The sequence below is a fragment of the Apus apus genome, chromosome 8 (genome assembly GCF_020740795.1).
Source record: "Apus apus isolate bApuApu2 chromosome 8, bApuApu2.pri.cur, whole genome shotgun sequence".
NCBI lineage: Eukaryota > Metazoa > Chordata > Aves > Apodiformes > Apodidae > Apus > Apus apus.
The window spans coordinates 2,630,885-2,638,786 of NC_067289.1; positions in this window are offsets into that span (position 1 = coordinate 2,630,885).

Below are 7,902 nucleotides of genomic sequence, written 5' to 3' on the forward strand. Positions count from 1 at the left end.
GCCAGGGATGGGGCAGCCACAGCTTCCCTGGGCAACCTGGGCCAGGCTCTCACCACCCTCACACTCCAGAATTCCCTCCTCATGTCTCACCTCAATCTCTCCCAGTTTTCATCCATCCCCCCTTGTCCTCTCCCTCCCTGCCCTTGTCCCAAGCCCCTCCCCAGCTTTCCTGGAGCCCCTTCAGGCACTGGAAGGTGCTCTAAGGTCTCCCTGGAGCCTTCTCTTCTGGCTGAACACCCCAACTCTTACATCTTATTAGAGGATGTTTCATGCATATAATTACACCTTTATGGGTAGATACCAATATCTAACTTTGTGAGTGTCTACCCCTATATCTACATGCAGTGTGCATGTATATACATTTTCCTACACCATCTTCTATACTAATATCTAGAAATAGAGGTAGCACTGCTGACTGCACAGACACCAGGCTCCTCCTTCATCATATTTTTGGGGTAAAATCACCATGATCTGCCTCCATTTTGTATCCTGGGGGCCTCAACATGCATGATTGAACAACCAGGGCCTGGAGAAACCGTGTGGCTAGCAAAGATTTATGGTCCAAAATAAGGGGTGAGTGCAGTTCCCTGATGATTCTGTCTTACTCTGCAGCAGAACCACCTGCTGGCAGTTGCTTATTTGTTGATGCTGGTGTTTTGGTGCATTGGAATGGACTTCTCAGCTGTGGTGGTGGCTCCATAATGGGCACCGAGCTCCTGGCCTTCCTTGTTCCCATGCTTCTAGATAAGCCAAGGGCCAAGAGATGCATTTGTTGGGATTGATGGGCATGTGCTTTTCAGGAAAAACGTGGGATAAGTGTGTGAGGTAGATCATCCCTCTGCATTTCCTTCTTTCTGCCTCTCGACCGTCAGACCCGTGGGCAGTTAGCTGGGACCTTGGGCTGGGAGGCCAGAGCACGGGTGTTTCTGAGGTTTTTAGAGCTGGATATACAGAGCACTGAGAGGCAACCAGAGTGATTTGTTGAGTTCTTGACTCTTCCGCACGCAGCTGTTCACAGGCCAGCTGGTGTGAGGTGGCTACTGAAACACGGGATTTGGCCACTTTGTGTCTGAAGGATCCAAGCCCTCAGCATCTCAGGAGGAACAGCACTGAGCGCAGGCCTGCTGCACTTTGGTTTTCCAAATCCCAGGCTGTTTTCACTTCCAGTGGGGTATGGAAACAGCCAAGCCCAGCTCCAACTGCCCAGCTGCTCCATTCCAGCCCCAGACATGCTTTACTGCCCTGTCAGCTCAGCCTGTCCCTAAGTAGATTAAGGAGTCTTCTCTAGATGCCACAGGGAGATTTCGTAATCATCTCGCTCACCAAAGCACAGTTCAGTGAGTTCAAACACAACAGCCTCCTGTCTGCCCTGACACTTCTCCTGCGACTGAGCTGTGAGCCAAAGAATGCTTCATTCAGGTTAATTAGATAGAATTGATTTTAATCCCCAGTTTAATATTGCGAGTAATATCTCAGGCGGACCTCTTCCCTGGGCTTTTAAAAAGGGGGGAGCTTAAATAATGCATACAGACTTGTAAAATGCATTGAAATAGCAGCCTGGGAGAAGAACCAAAGAAACACTGAGGTTTGGGACCACAGGGTCTTCTAAGGTTGTGTAGGACCACCTGTCATCCCTGGCGTGTCCTGCTGACGGTGGGCTGTGCTCGCTTCCCAGCTCCACGCGAGCAAAAAGCATTCTGTACACTTGGGCTCATCTCTAGAGTCTCTTCAGTTGGGTCTGCACTACGTGGTAGCCACACGTTCTCTTTACAGCTCTATCTCAGCATTTTAAATAACCAAACCTGTTTGTTTCATGCCTTTGTGGAGGGTCCAGGAAAGCCATTTCTTGTACATAATCCTGATGCATACTTTCTCGTTTCTGTGGCACAGCTCTTTTTCTGATCAAGAGCTTTTCCTGTGACCCACAGGTCCTCCATGCAAGGCCTCACAGCTTCCTTGCAATACCCACAACAGCTTCAGGAAGAAGGGTTTGAACCCCTGAGCATCCTGGCTACTAAACCAGGACGTGCTGCGGAATTGCTGCCGGTGCGAATTATAGCAAAGGGAACTTGAAGGACCCTCTGTTGGTGCCACCAGACCTGCAATGCTGGTATCTGCTGGCAGCAGTTTTATGTAGGCCAGAAGCTGACCCCTACCAAGCACCATCCTGGTTAGGAAGAGCTGGTAAATGGGGTAGAAGGAGCAGGACGGGTTGGGGGAAGCATTCAGAGAGCTTGTTTTACTTTCCTGGTATCACCACCTCTCCAGAGAGCTGGTCAGCACTCTTGGACATGGGCTCTGTGCCCTCCTCTCCTGCGTGGTGTGTGTTAGGGAAGGGGCAGCCACTTGGGTGTTCTTGGGAAAGTCCCACTCCTTTGAAAATGTCTCAGCAGTCATCTCTGGGCAGCAAGTTGTTCCTGTAACTGCTCCAACGTAACTTGATGTCATAGCAAGCTTGACGATGTTGCGGTTCAGAAGATGCTCTGCTCATGGCAGCCCTCCAGCAGCTCTTCCACCCACAGTACATTCCCTCTGTGCAAGTGTCTCTGCTCCAGGCTCAGCAACACTGGATGTTTAGATGTTGGCAGGAAAAACCATGGTTTGGGAAGAGCTAATAAAGAAATCTGGTCATCACGGAGACAGACACGTCACCGCAGACCTACGCAGGCTCCGTCAGAGGCTCGGCTTTCTCTTTGGGAAGCAGCCTCTTCAGCCTCCCTGAAGAGCCAGCCAAGAGGAACACCTGTGTCTACAGGACACTGCCAGAACCAAGGAAGGAGGTGAACAGTCCTGGAGTGCTCTTTGTGGCAAGTGGACAGAGGAGCTTCTGGAAAAGAAGCTCTGGAGAGGACTTCCAGGGAAGCTCCTGCTGCCTGCCGTCTCCACCTGCAGAGCTTTTCCTGTATGATCCCACCAGCAGTAGCAGTTTCACTGGAGAGCTGTTTGGACACTACCACAAGTGCTCCTGAAGCCACCTGGGGATGTCACATAGCTCCAGTGATCTGTCCAGGATGAGAGATTTCACAGCAGCTAAGACCCGCTGAACCCAACAAACAGGAATCCTGGACAGCAATCCACAGCAGTGGGAAATAAACCCAGGCCACTTCAATTAACAACAGCTGAAAATGACATCCCTGTCATGTCAAGCTACAACATAGACAGCATTAAGTCGAGAACTTGCAAGTTCTTTCCACAGCAAACAGATATTAAAAGCTAATCTCATCAGAGCAGCTTGCTGTCCTCGTGGCCAATTGCACAGAACAAGGATTCCACTTGCTGTGCAGGCTGCAAAATTAAGAGTGAAGAATTAGAGGCCACCAGGTACATGGAAGACTTATTTCTGCCTGTGCACAAGCTCTTTCCTTTGTTTTATAAGCTGTCATTACACTAAGAGACAAATGGCAGCATGGCTGTGCTGTTGCAGTCCAGGTCTTAGAGCTTTGCTGTGTCCAAAAGCCAAAATAAAGAGGAATTTCCACTGCTCCCAGTGCCCTGCAGAGGCTGTTGTTATCAGTTCCTTTTGTCAGGAATACACATTGTCTGAATACGTGACATGAAACTTGAGATCCTACTGATTTGTGTACAAGCAAAGGGAAAGATGACACGTCTTCATGCAGAGTGTGAGATGCACAGGAAGGAGCCTGGTGGGATCAGGGTGATGTGTCCCTCTCCCTTAGAGAGACCAAAAAACATGAACAAAGGGGCAGAACATCAGGTTGGTCAGAAAGCTTCCTCCTTTCTCAGGAAAAAACCCCACAGAAAGAGTGAAGCAGAGCAAAGGGAGCCAAAACAGCAGGAGCCCTGTCAACTGACTGCAGGCAACTCACTGCAAGGGAGTGAGTTTATGTTATACATAAAATAACAGCTGTAGGAGAAGGGAGGAAAGGGGGGAAGAGAGAAAACTCCTTCAGAAGGGTTTACTGATCATTGCAGGCACAGGGGGGCTGCAGCCCCAGCACCACACGTGATACTCTAGATTTTGAAGTCACCACAAAGTAGCAAACCTGGTCGTTTTCTAAATGACAGTTTTAAAAGGATCTGGAAAGGAACACAAGGAGGTACAAGGAGGTAAAAGGGAGTTTAACCAGCACCGTCTTCTCCACCCAGATCTACCACAGGCAATACCACTTTGCAGGGGAAATGTCCCTTACAGACCAGTTGTTTTACCTCTCCACCCAGCTCCTCCCTCACACCCTCCATTAGGAGGTCAGTGTCCTGGAAGAATCAAGATTAAGTAGAGATTAAGAACATCTAAATGGAGATTAAAGATTAGGAACAAAGAGTAAATGGAAATTCCTGAGCAGAAAACACTGTTTCATGGCAAGGAGCTGCTGTAATAGCACCCAGAATGGCATTTCTGCTCTGTCCAGGAGCAGGAGTTATGAATAATCCCCAAAATTGATCCTGAGTGGAGCAGAGTGGCTTGTGTCCACACTGCTCTGGTCTCTGGAACAGACCAGGCTGCTCTTGCTGCTTCAGAATCACCTTGTGTTGGTTCTTTTTAGCTGTTCCCCAGCTGGGCAAAGTACTAAAGTCCATCTATAGGTCCTGCTGCTGCAGCAAAGTGGACTTGGTAGTGTGTTTGTACTGCTGCTGTTTGCATTAGCCATATCTGTGCTAAGTGAGATTGACCTTCTAGTGTTCATATTTTCAGGTGTTTGTTTGTTTTTTCAACAAGTAATAGACCGAAGGAAAAACTGAAAAAAAAACCACCAACCCCAAAGTAGAAGTTCCTTAAATGCCTGGTATTCCATTTGAATATTGTTTAATAAATCCAAAAGCAACAGAGTTTCTTTTCAGGATGGATGGAATGAAAGTCGTGTGATATATTTGATATGTTTTTATCAGTATTTTTCTATTCCTGTTCAGCACTCAGGCCAAATTAGTGAACTATGTGCTAATGGAATTTGTACACACTGGGCACAGTACAAATGCAACGCAAAGTACAAATGCTCATGTAAAACATGTTGAAAAGGGAAGGTATTTATCCTGTGCTGAGCAGGAATGATGAATTGCCTAGATGACTAACATAACTGTCCTATGTAATTGGAGTAAAGAAAAATCCACCCCCGTGAGTAATGCAGGATGAGGGAAAATTATTATTTTGATAAATAGTCTGGAGTTTCCAACGAAAGAAGGACATCGAGCTCCTGGAGCAAGTCCAGAGAAGGACCATGAAGATGCTCAGAGGGCTGAAGCAGCTCTGCTCTGGAGCCAGGCTGGGAGAGTTGGGGTGTTCAGCCTGGAGAAGAGAAGGCTCCAAGGAGATCTTAGAGCACCTTCCAGTGCCTGAAGGGGCTCCAGGAAAGCTGGGGAGGGACTTGGGACAAGGGCAGGGAGGGAGAGGACAAGGGGGGATGGATGAAAACTGGGAGAGGGAGATTGAGGTGAGACATGAGGAGGGAATTCTGGAGTGTGAGGGTGGGGAGAGCCTGGCCCAGGTTGCCCAGGGAAGCTGTGGCTGCCCCATCCCTGGCAGTGTTGAAGGGCAGGTTGGATGGGGCTTGGAGCAGCCTGGGCTGGTGGGAGGTGTCCCTGCCCATGCAGGGGGTTGGGGCTGGATGATCTTGAAGCTCCCTCCCAACCCAAACCAGTCTGGGATTCTGTGCTTCTATGAAACAGGTCTTTATGATATAAAAGGCAGGTAGCAATGCTCACTCAGGGGCTGCTAATTCCTCAGCGTTTGCTGACTGGATCACAGCCCATTAAAAAACCCCACTCTTCTGAAAGTTATGAAAAGGTGTTTGTTTCAGCAACGTGCTCTGATTCCAACGTATCTGCAGCTGCAGAGCCAACCTGACAGCTCCCTGCTCCTCCTCCACCTCTCCTTGCCAACCTGCTCACTAGAGCACACAGCAACCACATTAGGCAGCGAGAATAATTAGTGAGCTGGGAAGAGATGGCTCTGCTGCCAAGGGTGATGGCCCAGGTTCTCAAGCAGCTTTGCCAGGGGGTGGGCTCTCACCACCACCACCTCACTGCACCCCTTCTTTTGGGCTGTGTGTGACCCAGAACTTTGCCAGACCAAGCACGATCCTGCTCAGGATAAAAACCTCTTTTCCCTCAGCACCAGCTGGCCTTGCTGCTGAAAGAGCAGAGGGAAACAAGCACAGAGGGGACAGTCACTACTTGAAAGCCCAGGTCACACCTCAGCATGCTCTGGAACGACCTGAGCTGTTTGTGAGGTCTCTTCTGGGGAACGAGATGCACTGGAAGATGACACAGCACGTGTGAGAGCTGCTGCTTTAAATGCACAAGTGTTTTGTTGTGTGTTGTTTGTTTTTTTTAATAAAACCTGACAGGAATACAGCTTTGAAGAATCTGGTCAAGAGTCCCAGAAATGCATATTCACGTCGTAGAAACACAAGCTGGAAACGGCCCAAGCACACCAGGAAATACCTCTTAAATCCAATTGTACTCCCCACGCAAAGGGAAAGGAAGGACTGCACTTCTGGGTGCCTCTGGGAGCAGGGAGATAATCTCCTAGGGATGATCTCACATGTCTACCTGCCTCACTGTTGCAGAGGGGCTCAGATGATCACTCAAAGGTAGGTTTGCTTCCAGAGCTCTTGGTTGAGCAAGTTGAAGTGTTAATAGAAAAGATCAAATTGCTTTCTGATCAGCTTTCCTTTCTCCTTTGCCCTCTGCTCTCCTGCTGAGAGTATTTTAAGGATCCTTGTGGTGCCTGCTGCCCTGGGACAGGGGAGCTGCAAGAGGTCCTCACCCCTGGCAAAACTCCAGTTGATTTATCCACAGTGCTGTCTCCCCCTGGTGAAGGGGCCAGCAGACCCTGCAGGTCAATGCCTGGTTCTGCACCGGGCGTCGTGGGCAGAGGACTTTGCAGTGTATCACAAGCTTTGCAATCCCACCAGCAAAGCATCTAGATGAAACCATTGAAAAGTGGCCTTAAAAAAAAAAAAGCTGTGGTATCTTTCAATCAGCAAAAGCTGTAAAAAAAAAAAAAACAACAAAAAACTGTTCTCCTCCCTCTTCGGTTAATAAATTCGAATTTGGGTTCTGGGGCTGGGAGGAAGAAGGAAAGCAGCCAAGCAGCCTGCAGCTTGTCTCTTCTCATGAGTGTCAAAGTTAACAGAAAAGGGAGCTGGAGTCTCCCCTGGGCGTTTTCAGGAGTCATCACCTGGAAACCTGCAGTGCTGGAGCTGCTCCCCACGCAGCAGAGCTTGCAGATGTTTCAAAGCTCTCAGTCAAATTGCCTGTCTTTGCGTTGCAGGTTGCTGCCAGCCTGCTGTCTGGCCTTTTCCATGGTACTGCTCCAGCACCTTGCTGCCACCTCTTAAATCTGTGTGGCAAATGCCACTGGGAATAACCTGGGCAGTCAAAAATCCAGTTAAAGGAGGCACTGAGCTGTTGGAGCTCCCTGCTCCCCCAACAGCACCAACGCAGGGGTGTGCAGGGCGTTTACCCCCAGCTCTCACTAGAGGGAAAATGCATTTAAGTGAAGCAAAATAGTTGCTGCTGGCGTGTTGGGTGGTCTTGGAGCAGGCGTGGAGTGGGATGGCATCCCTCAGCAGCTGTGTGATGGTACCGGGGGCACTGGGCTGACTGGGGTCATGACTCCACCTCCAGACTACGACCCTTGCACAGTTTCAAGAGGACTTGGATAAATGGGTGTTTTGTTTAAATGGAGTGGGGTGCGTTTGAAGTCGTGGCAGTCCAAGCTCCTCCGTTTGGGTGTCCTTGTTGAACACCCGCACAGGTGGAGCAGCGTTGACCCTTCTGGGGGTGATGGTGTTTTCACTCGCGCTGCTTGTCTCGCCAGGGTGAAGGAAAACAAGCGTGACAACAGCCAGTGACAGCTGGAGTGCCCCGTGATGGAGGGAAAAGATGTTTGTGCCACCCTTCGCAGACGCAGTGGTACGTGTTTGATGCAGAAACAATTCC